Source organism: Berghia stephanieae, chromosome 1 (assembly GCF_034508935.2).
Source record: "Berghia stephanieae isolate SIO BIC M18660-M18661 chromosome 1, UCSD_Bste_1.3, whole genome shotgun sequence".
Lineage (NCBI taxonomy): Eukaryota > Metazoa > Mollusca > Gastropoda > Nudibranchia > Aeolidiidae > Berghia > Berghia stephanieae.
In genome coordinates, this window is record NC_088360.1 from 50,079,233 (window position 1) to 50,091,577 (window position 12,345).

The window sequence follows — 12,345 nt, forward strand, 5'->3', positions numbered from 1 at the left end:
GTCACGTCAATAATTGAGAGAGAGAGAGAGAGAAAGAGAAGAGAGAGAGAGAGAGAGAGAGAGAGAGAGAGAGAGAGAGAGAGAGAGAGAGAGAACCCTTGGAGTTAATACGTAGGGAGTCCACCCAAAATCGCACATCTCCCATTAGAACTTCGCCAAGACTTTGGTGATCTGAAAGCCTCTGATATAAAAAAAAAATAACCTTTTTTAAAAAAAAAAAACTAATCATTTTTAATCATTAATTTTCTGTATACATAAAATTTCAAAACTGAACTTATTTCTTAGCGCCAGGTAAAAAGATAGTTCTTTATTTCTTTGGATTCGGATTTTATTTGAACCGAGTACAGTTGCACTAACTTGTTGACAACCAGCATTACAATACGCTATTTGAAAGACTGAACCCATTTTCAAATTCATGGGTGTTTAAATTTCTTTTAAATAATTGCTGTTTTAATGTGGCTTTGTTTTTTCCCTACTGTTTATTTTATTATCGATTTTTTTCTTTCCTTTTTAACTTCGATTTTTATTAATTGTCAAGAGAACGAACACATGTACTTTCATAATAGCATCAATCATGATTGTAAAATACAGTGCACTCTTGTGTATAACAATGATTATTTGTCAAAGTAATTTAGTTAAACATGCCAACCAATATAAATTTAATTAGATGTGTAAAACACATCTCAGAGTGATAATTGATCTAAAGGGATAAATCACAAGTCCACCTTGGTCAAAAATCTTTTACTTGAAAATGCTTCTCATATATTCTTCAACCCTCTCCTTACCACCCATAAGAAAATCCTCACATTCGTTCCGTACAACCAACATTATTCTTATTCAAATTTCTCTTGCACATCATAAAATTTAAAGAAAATGAACAGTGTGTTGTAGAGCATATTTTGCTAAAGTAATTATGTATCGCAAGAACTTACTGCTATTGTGTTTAAGTGATAAAAAAAACTATTTTTGTGTTAGTTGGGTGTGAAGTTTTGGGGAAAATCTTAAAATGGCTGGTAAGGAGAGAGTTAAACTTTCAGTAAATGCGAACAAAAGTCATTTGGACGACTATCCCAGACTCATGTTTCGAAGACTGAAGGACAAATTTCAGTGTACGAAAACGAGAAGGGTAAAAAAAAACTTAAAAGATTAAAAATTGTATGGAGTAATCACTTGCTATAAACCCATGATTGGCAAAAAAAAAAAAAATTAAGAAAAAAAAATTGGCAGTTTAGGAAGCTTCTCTGCCTCTTGGCCGAGGATATGATCTACCGAGTTTGTATCATGTCAGCAAAGGATTGACATTTCAACTCATCTAGAATAAATCAAATGCATAACAATTTTGTTTCAGTTTTCCAACAACAGTTGAATGCAGATAAAAATAGCAATCTGATTCTAAATTGCATGTCAAAAATCATTTCTTCACGACACTCTGGTTTTAAGCAAATTTACCAATTTAAATCCATCTGTCTGAGAATTGTGTGTAACAGGAAATCGCAAATTGAAACTTGTGAAATTATCAAAGCCAACAGGAAGTGCAGCAGCAAATCAATGAGCAGAGCATACATATTCGCCATTTACGGGACAGAAACCGCCCAAAGTCATTTCAATTATTTATATAGATATAATATGATCGATCGAAACTGCATTTTAACATTTTAACTATGACGTCATTGTTTATTTGTGTCACGGATCAATTTTACATTTTATAGTGCTTATATTTGTTATTTTAGTAAATAGATAATTCTAGTTTTTATGGATACGAGTATTACTGGTGTGCATAGTTGCATGTAACGCGATTTTAAAGATAAGAAAAAAGAAAGAAAATCAGTAAACTTAGACTTAGATTGAGATCGATGTGCACTTATTTGTCTGATAATCCAAATTCAATTATGGTTCATTTTTGTAAAGGAAATAATTCTCAAACCATGTTACTATTCTTTATCATCTCTTCCAACACTGCCTCCTCCCTATATGGGCTATACGGTAATTGATTGCATCCGCAATTCCTTCAATTATTTATCACTTTACTCTGTACACTTGTACACAAACACACACACACTCACACGCACGCACACGCACACACACACACACACACACACATATATATATATATATATATATATATATATATATATATATACATACGTATATAGCCACAGTTATTCCAACATTTATACTACCACCCCAAGTTCTCACACTTTCTCAATAGTTGTAGTTTACACGAATTTCAGGACAGTCAGTATTTAGGTCAAAATTACAGGTAACTCGGAAGATGAATTCAGCTTTAATCTTTTTACTTGTAAGTCATCTCTTGGCTTAATCTTACGAATTTGTTATGCATGAATCCTATATTGCATTTTGTTAATTGGTGTTAGATTCCCTACAAATACACTTTTCTCAGCAAATATTAAATTGAACGGAAGGTACTATTTTTATATTTTCTCTTGAATTTTCACTTCGATTTCAATATGCATTATCATTCACCATCAGCTAGCTGGCGGTTGGAAGGGGCTGCTGGTAAGCCTTTTATCTATCCCGCTTGTCCCTTTGTGGCTTTCTGTATGTGTCCTGGATTGAGATGACTTGGGTTTTACCCAATGAGTTGTTTCAAGCAGGGCACAGATAGATTGCTGCTCTATCCTTTTTATTCCTAGTCCCCTTTTGTCTTCCCTTTGTCTTAGGTACCTGAAACCTAAAGGTGTTTCAGGAAGCGATCCCTAAATCTACCTAGCTGTCCTAGTGTGTTGTTTTACATCTATCTGTTCTCAGGCACTTAAATGATCTCACGTGCCAACCTCTCGAGCTTATTGTAATTGTTATTTTCGTTCGTTATGACAGAAGTAGAATCAATGATGAAGTGATGGTGGTAGTGTGGTTTTTTAACTTAGCATCCGAGTTGATTTCGTCTCGGTGGAGCAATACGAGTTGCGTACTAGTTCTTTGTTTCCGTGTTAAATGTAATCATTTCCATGCATTTGCAACACAGATGAATACACTTTGATTGACCGGTGAAATTGTATTTATTTGTACTTCAGTATATGCTAATCCATTCATTTTCCGGAGACCTACGGATCAGTGGCATGTATTAGGTAAAATGTCGATTTGCAATGACCATGGAAATAAAGACACGCTGTGTGATTTGTTTTAATCTGTCATTATCTCATCTATGTGGAGCTAGGTCTTGAAACTATCCCATTATTGTATCTTCATTTCTGACTCCTACGTCTGTTGACATCTCCTTGCCATCACCTCCAGGCATTGACAAAAATTTCGCGTCATGGCCCTCTCTACTACAATTCCGATCACCATGTTACTATTATTTATCATCTGTTCCAATACTGCCTCCTCCCTATATGGGCTATACGGTAATGGATTGGATCCGCAATTCCATCTGTTTTCTATCACTTTACTCTGTACACTTGTACACAAACTAACTCACACACACATACACACACAAACACACACACACATATACATACATATATAGCTACAATTATTCCAACATTTATACCACCACCCCTAGTTCTCACACTTCCTCAATAGTTGTAGTTTACACAAATTTCAGGACAGTCAGTGTATCAAATTGGGTCAAAATACAATTCATTACAGGAAGCTCGGAAGATGAATTCAACTTCTATTTTGAAACAATAAGGCATTAAATGCCTGTGCCTTAGGGCTCCTAATCCTAAACCTGTTTTTGCAGTAATGTGTAATTCAGCAATTCTATCCGTTTTTTTCTTAAATATCTTATCCCCAATTGAATAATTTTAGAACCTGATGAAAGCGCATTCAATTAATTACTGGACAGTGGCTGATAACTTTTGGAATTTACATCATTAAAAAATCCTGATATTACAGATTTAACATTAAAACAAATCTACGTAAAATTATTAGGCGACGAGCTTGAGATAATTAAAGTCTGCATATAAAGAGGTGAATGGCTTTATATATATATATATATATATATATATATATATATATATATATATATATATATATATATATATATATATGAGTGTTGGTGGGTACTCGTAGGTACGAAAGTGCTCGATAATGATGGTTAGAGCTAATATAGAATGCAACTTGTCACTCACATTTTTTGTGACCGAGACGATTCGTTTCTGTGTCTTACACGTCTTCAGTCGGCGTAATCCATAGTAATGTCCGTAGACAAGTTCTTATTCCAAACTAAAGTACACCCCTCCTCCCCCCCCCCCCCCCCCCCCCCCCTTCCCCCCCCCCCCGCCTCCCCACGCAACCACATTCCACAACACTATCGCACACACATGTACACACCACACACAACACAGCTACACGCATACACACACACACACACACACTCACACACATAATACAAGCAATGAGAGCACATCACAACAATGCCAATACACATCAACACTAATCACCACTACACAACGAAACAACTTTAGTTTGGGTAAGAACTTTTCTACGGACATTACTATGGATTCGCCGACTGAAGACGTGTAAGACACAGAAACGAATCGTCTCGGCCACAAAAATGTTAGTGACAATTTGCATTCTATATACATATATATATATATATATATATATATATATTATATATATATATATATATATATATATATATATTATATATATATATATATCTGATTTATTGTGAATTTCCCTACAAATTTCCAATACATATTAAAGGTAGAATTAAATGCAAACAGGGCAGTCATGGTATCACAACTTTTATTTGATATTGAACCATCAGTTTAATTTTAAATTTCGTTCCGTTTTGATCATCTGCAATGCAGTCTCGGATTGAATATTATTATTAACAATGATTTAAAAACTTTCACGATCAAGAAAGCACTTTTTCTTGGATTTGCACAAGTTTTTGTATTGTTTCATAAAGACGCAGAATGATATTTTCCTGACTGGGTTAAGTATTTTATTCCCCTGTATCTCATTTCCCTTTTCCAGATTCCTTTTTATCATTGTATTGAAATGGGATTACTTTGTTTTGCCCTGGCCCTGGCCGGAGTCCTTGACAGTGGGGTGAAATCCAAATGTATATCTTTGGCCTCTGTGTGGGGGTCTTTTGACCTCGCAATGTGGGCAGGGAGACGACCGGTTGTGTCTCTATCCCCTCAATGTTTTCGTTTTACACGTTGCTTTCTGTCTAAAAACACAGTTGCCTACTATTGCCATGCGTCAAATCATGCCGCTATGTAGCCTTGTGGTATGACACTCGCCGTCGGATCTATCTGTTGTGGACTGTTGTATTTTTTGTTTTCAAGGCAATATTTTTTATACATTTGAGTGTGATCCTCTGTTGCCGAATCCTGTGCTTGTGTCTGGATGCGACTGTTGATAATTTCAAAGTAAATACACTTATAGTTTGTCTCTGGAATCCAATTATGTGGAATCAATCCTTTTTGACTTAATCTTTCTCGAGTGCTTTCCATTGTAAATTAATTTTTTCTTTTACAATCCCAATTGTCAGCCTTTTACTGGGGGACATTAGCTCGGTAAAAACAGATAATTTTGCAATATTACTTTACCTGTGGCAGCTATGACATTTGGTGGGACCGATTTAGACGAAAAAAGCCCATGTGATTGGTGTACTACATTTTGAACATTCAACATCAGCACAACTTCTAGAATGTTACTCGTCATTAATGGCCGATAATTGACAAGGTTGTTACTTGTATTTGTTTGAAAATAGGTTATTAAAACTGTTCCATAGTGCGGATTTTAATGTTACATAGTTTTTTAAAGGCTTTTAACGTTTTTAAATGTATTTTACTAAATTGATATAAAATTTCAATTAACACAAGTCCTGTAATTATTGAAATAAATTACCGTGAAATAGAAATGCAAATAAAATAACAGAATAATTTCACGATGGTCCAAGGTGCATATGTAAGCAGTTTTTGGTAACCTAACTCAATTATGGGTTTGTTTTAAGATTGTAATGGAATCATTTTTGCGTTTTACTGGAAATATTCACAAACCACCAAAAATGAGCCCGTAACAATTGGAATGGAAAAGATTATAAAAGTCAAATGGCATTGTTTTTTAGGTTTTAAATTCTTGACATTTCTAAAAGTGAATATACAAAATGCCATTTAAAGATTACCTTGAATGAAAAACATAATCTTACATTTTATAGTGGTTATATTTGTTATTTTAGTAAATAGATAATTCTAGTTTTGATGGATACGAGTATTACTGGTGTGCATAGTCGCATGTAACGCGATTTGAAAGATAAAAAAGAAAGATAATCAGTAAACTTAGATTGAGATCGATGTGCACTTATTTGTCTGATAACCCAAATTCAATTATGGTTCATTTTTTAAAGGAAATAATTATCAAACCATGTTACTATTCTTTATCATACTGGAAAATCAAGATTTTAAAAACTCAGTGGAATTGTATAGAAAAATTGAATATTTTGATAATTGTGCATTTTATCAATGTTGTGCATTTTTATTTTACCAATATTTAATGCCAAGGTGATGATACGACAATGTGATATGGCACGACAATATGATATGAAATGATAATATGATATAACACGACGTACTTTCATTTGATTTTAAAAAATTGGGATTTTAAAAATGTATTAACCTTCTTTCCCTCGTGGGCATCTATGTAATTTCATGATAAATTAAATTCTTCGGTGCACATATTTGTCTGATAACTCGGATTTAATTATGGTTCATTTTTGTAACGGAAATAATTCTCAAACCAACGCAAAATATTATCCATTAAAAGTTTATAACAAGCCCATAATTGTGTTTGGCTATCAGACCGAATTTGTGCAAGTAGGTTGGAGTAAAAAGAACTGGATTTTTTAAAGAAATTGAGAAAATGAAGATGGGAATATAATTAATTGTTAGATAAATCAAAGAAATATAAGGAGTGAGAGATTTTAGAAATATATCCATGTTTTGCATTTTATCATTATGCATTTTTATTTTACCAATATATAATGACAATGTGATGATATAACAATGTTATATTATAATGTGATGATATAACAATGTTATATTATAATGTGATGATATAACAATGTGATATTATAATGTAATGATATGACAATGTAATACTATAATGTGATGATATAACAATGTGATGACACAACAATGTGATATGACATAAAATTGAGCGTTTATATTACGCAATATCCACTGAACGTGCTCAAAGTGCTTTACATGACAATGCGACATGACATGACAATGTAACATAACATGACAATGTGACATAGCATGACAATGTGACATAACATGACAATGCGACATGACATGACAATGCTCGAGATTTTTTTTTTAATGTGATATGAAAATGTGATGATAGTTATATAAATGGGAAATAATCACTGAAAAATATGCAGGGGCTCACAAGTCATATTACTTTTGAAAACAACAGCAGCATCCACTGTGTTCAAACAATATTCTGTAGTACTATTTTAACTAATGTATTTTTTCAAAAATATCAGTTGGTGTAAATTTCCTTTTTACCCTCTTTCAAAAACAAACAAAAACAAAAATACAAAAGGGATTTAAATGTATCAATCTTTATAAGGCTTTTAACGTTTTTAAAATGTATTTTACCAAATTGATATCAAATTTCAATTAACACGAGTTTTAATTCCCTTTTTTTAAAAACAAAATACTGTGAAACGGAAATGAAACAAAGGAATGGTTTCACGATGGTCCTAGGTGCATATATATAAGCAGGTCTGATAACCTAACACAATTTTGGGCTTGTTGTAACATTGTAATGAAAACATTCTTGCGTTTTAATGGAAATATTCCAAAAACCAACAATGAGCACAAAAGAATTTGGATTATCAGACCTCAAAATAAGTACACGTTGCAATGGTCATTGTCTAAATGTTCTTAATTTGATATAAATCTAATATGTTTAAGAGGGAAAATAATAAAGCTGAAATTGACGCACTTTCATTTGATTTTTAAAATTGGGATCTAAAATAACATTTATTAACCTTCTTTACCTCGTGGGCATCTATATAATTTCGTGATAAAGTAAATTCTTCTGTGCACATATTTGTCTGATAACTCAGATTTAATTATGGTTCACTTTTGTTACGGAAATAATTCTCAAACCAACGCAAAATATTCTCCATTAAAAGTTTACAACAAGCCCATAATGGTGTTTGGCTATCAGACCGAATTTGTGCAAGTAGGTTGGGGTAAAAAGAGCTGGATTTTTTTTAACAAATTGAGAACATGGAGATGGGAATATAATTCATTGTTAGAGAAATCAAAGATATATAAGACGTGAGAAATTTTAGAAATAGAAATAAAATAGAAAACGGATGAATGTATAAAATTGATAGTGGAAAATAAGTTTTAAAAACTCGGTGGAATTGTATAGAAAAATTAAATATTTTGAGTTTTGCATTTTATCTATGTTGTGTATTTTTATTTTACCAATATATAATGACAATGTGGTATTATAATGTGATGATATGACAATGTGATATAATTAGATTATATCACAATGTCATGAAATGACAATGTGATATTATAATGTGATGACATGACAATGTGATATTATAATATGATGATATGACAAAGTGATATTATAATATGATGATATGACAATGTGATATTATAATGTGATGACACGACAATGTGATATGACATAAAACTGAGTTTTTATATTACGCAATATCCACTGAACGTGCTAATAGCGCTTTACATGACACTGTGACATAACATGACAATGTGACATGACTTGACAATACTCGATTTTTTAAAAATGTGATGTGAAAATGTGATGATAGTTATATAAATGGGAAATAATCACTGAAAAATATGCACGTCACGACAAGTCTTATTACTTTTGAAAACAACAGCGGCATCCACAATTTTCAAACAATATTCTGTAGTACTATTTTAACTAATGTATTTTTTCAAAAATATCAGTTGATGTAATTTTCCTTTTTACCCTCTTTCAAAAACAAAGAAAAACACAAATACAAAAAGGGATTTAAATGTTTCAACTTTTAAAAGGCCTTTAACGTTTTTAAAATGTATTTTACTAAATTGATATCAAATTTAAATTAACACGAGTTACAAAAAACAAAAAACAAATTACTGTGAAACGGAAATAAAACAGAAAGGAATATTTTCACGATGGTCCTAGGTGCATATATATATATATATATAATATATATATATAATATATATATATATATATATATATAAGCAGGTCTGATAACCTAACTCAATTATGGGCTTGTTTTAACATTGCTCATTTTTGTAACGGTCTCAAACCAACGCAAAATATTGTCCATTACATGTTTATAGCAAGTATGTTGAAATAAAAAAGCTGGATTTTTCAAACAAATTAAGAAAATAGAGATGAAAAAGAAATAAATTTTAAGAGACAAATCCAAGAAATATGCGAAGTGAAAGATTTTAGAAATAGAAAATAAAATAGAAAACAGATGAATGATTGAAATCTAAAGTGGAAAATGTTTTAAAAACACAATTGAATTGTATAAAAAAATTGGAAGAATATTTTGACGTTTGCATTTTTATCCATGTGCATTTTTTATTTTACCAATATATATAATGACAATTTGATGATTTGACAATGTGATGATATGACAATGTGATTTGATATGACACAACAATGTGATGACGCGACAGTGTGATATGACACGACAATGTAATTTGACACGAAAATGTGATGTGACACAACAAGGTGATATGACGCGACAATGTGATATGACGCGACAATGTGATATGACGCGACAATGTGATATGACGCGACAGTGTGATATGACTGGACAATGTGATATGACAACAAAATGAGATTTTATATAACGCAATAGCTAATAAAACGGTTCAAAGCGCTTTACAAGACTATGTGACATGACATGTCAATGTGACATGACATGACGATGCTAGAGGGTCTTTTTTAATGTGAAAATATGAAAATGTAATGCTGATATAGTGATAATGTGATATGTCAAATCACATTGTCGTGTCAAATCACATTGTCGTGTCATATCACACTGTCGCGTCATCACGTTGCTGTGTCATATAAAAGGGGAGTAATCACTGAAAAGTATGCACGGGATCACAAGGTTGATATTAATTTTCAAAATAAAAGCAGCAGCCACTATGTTCAATGATTTGTAGTACGTTAAAACGGACTCTTATGTAACTTTTTAAAAGGCTTTGATATCAAATTTCAATCGACACGAGTTTTAATTCCTTTAGTGTAGTTTAGTGTCCACGGTACACATGGAAGCAGGTCTGATAACCGCAATTATGTGCTTGTTTTAACATTGTAATGGAAACACTTTTGCGTTTTAATGGAATAATTCTCAAACCAACGTTGTCCATAATTTGGGTTATCAGACCTCAGATATGTACACATTGCAATGGTAATTTTAGCACCTGTCTATAACGTTTTTGATTATATACAATATACAGATCTCTAGTATAGCATTTTAAATGGAAAATTAATCAGGAGACCGTCTATATGTCATTTTATGATAATCTTAAGCAAATGCTGCTCCCAACACGGCTACCAACACTGCTAACAATACAGCTACCGACACTGCTACCTACACTGCCAAAAATTCTGATACTAATATTGCTACTAATACTTCTCATGCTGATACAAATACTACTAATACTGCTACTAATACTACTAATACTGCGACTAAAACGACTAATACTGCTACTAAAACTACTAATACTGCTACTAATACTAATAATACTGCTACTTATACTACTAATAGTGGAAATACAACTAAAACTACGACTACGACAACCAGTACTACCATTACTACGCCCACAACTTCTACACTTTGCATCTGGCATATCTTTCCATCAGACATTTTCGAGTAATGAAAAATGTATTTCGAAATAACTCTTCATACAATCATTTTTGCTGGAACCCCTGTAATATGATGACATAAAAATATGATATAATATGATGATATGATGATGTGACTATTTTAAATATGATGAAAAATGAAATAAATGCAACCAAAATGTATTGAACAAAACATCGTCTATTTTGATTTATCGGGTTCGTTTTATTTTCCTAATGGAGATCCACTTAAACAGCGACTTCCACTGTGGTCCTTCTGGGTGGGGTTCCTGACCTCCCATAGTGGGCAGGGAGGTACTTACTGTATTCTATCACCCTATATGTTTTCCAATTTGGTTTCTGTCTTTGTCTTGGAATGAGATTACTTGGTTTTGCCCTGACACTGGCCGGATACCCTGGCTGAGAGGGGATCAGTCAAATGTATTGTTAGTTTTGGGAGATGTAAATCATCTCTCTGTTATGCACTGTATTATGTTTTGTTTACATATTATATTATATGATTTGTTAACATTAATTTGAGTGTGTTTCTTTTAGTGGGGACCTGTGCTTTGTCTGGATGCGGCTTTTAGGTGATCCCAAACCAAGCACTTTGATAGTCTGCTCTTGGAATCTACATCTGTTTCCCATTTGAACTAATTCCCCTTTGTCTTACCTTTTCTTGGGTGCTTTAATTGTAATTCTAGTACTTTTTACTATTCCATTTTCTTCCTTTTTCTTTTTTCCTGGCGCCGTAAAACCCTTTTTAAAAAAACAAACAAAAGAAAACATAACATAAATTAATTTGCTTCTCTTTTATTGACCCAGTTTCCCCATGTCTTATTTTTTCTTATGTTTTTGGAGTGCAGATATATATATATATATATATATATATATATATATATATATATATATATATATATATATAAAGCAAAAACCATGCAATAATAGTGCTCAACTTTTTGATAAAAGGGGCTATTAGGACAATCTACGGGAAGTAGATTTCCCGTAGATTGTCCTAAGTGACAAGAAACAGATCTGTAGGAGTAATAATAATTATATTTAAAATGTTTATATATATATAATATATATATATATATATAATATATATATATATATATTATATATATATATATATAAGTAAAGAGAGAGAGAGAGAGAGAGAGAGAGAGAGAGATAGAGTAGGTACGAAAGTGCTCGATCTGGGTGGGGATCCTGACCTCCCATAGTGGGCATGGAGGTACATGCTGTCTTCGATCCCCCCTTACCCGTTTTCCAATTGTTTCCTGTCATTGTCTTGGAATGAGATTACATACTTAGTTTTGTCCTGATCCTTGCCGGAGTTCCTTGACTGGGAGGGAAACAGTCGAATGTATAGTTATAGTTTTGGGAGATGATATTTTTTTTCCTTGTAAATCATCTCTCTGTTATGCATTGCATTATGTTTAGTTTACATATTATATTATATGATTGGTAAACATTTTAGTGTATTCCTCTCAGTTGGGACCTGTGCTT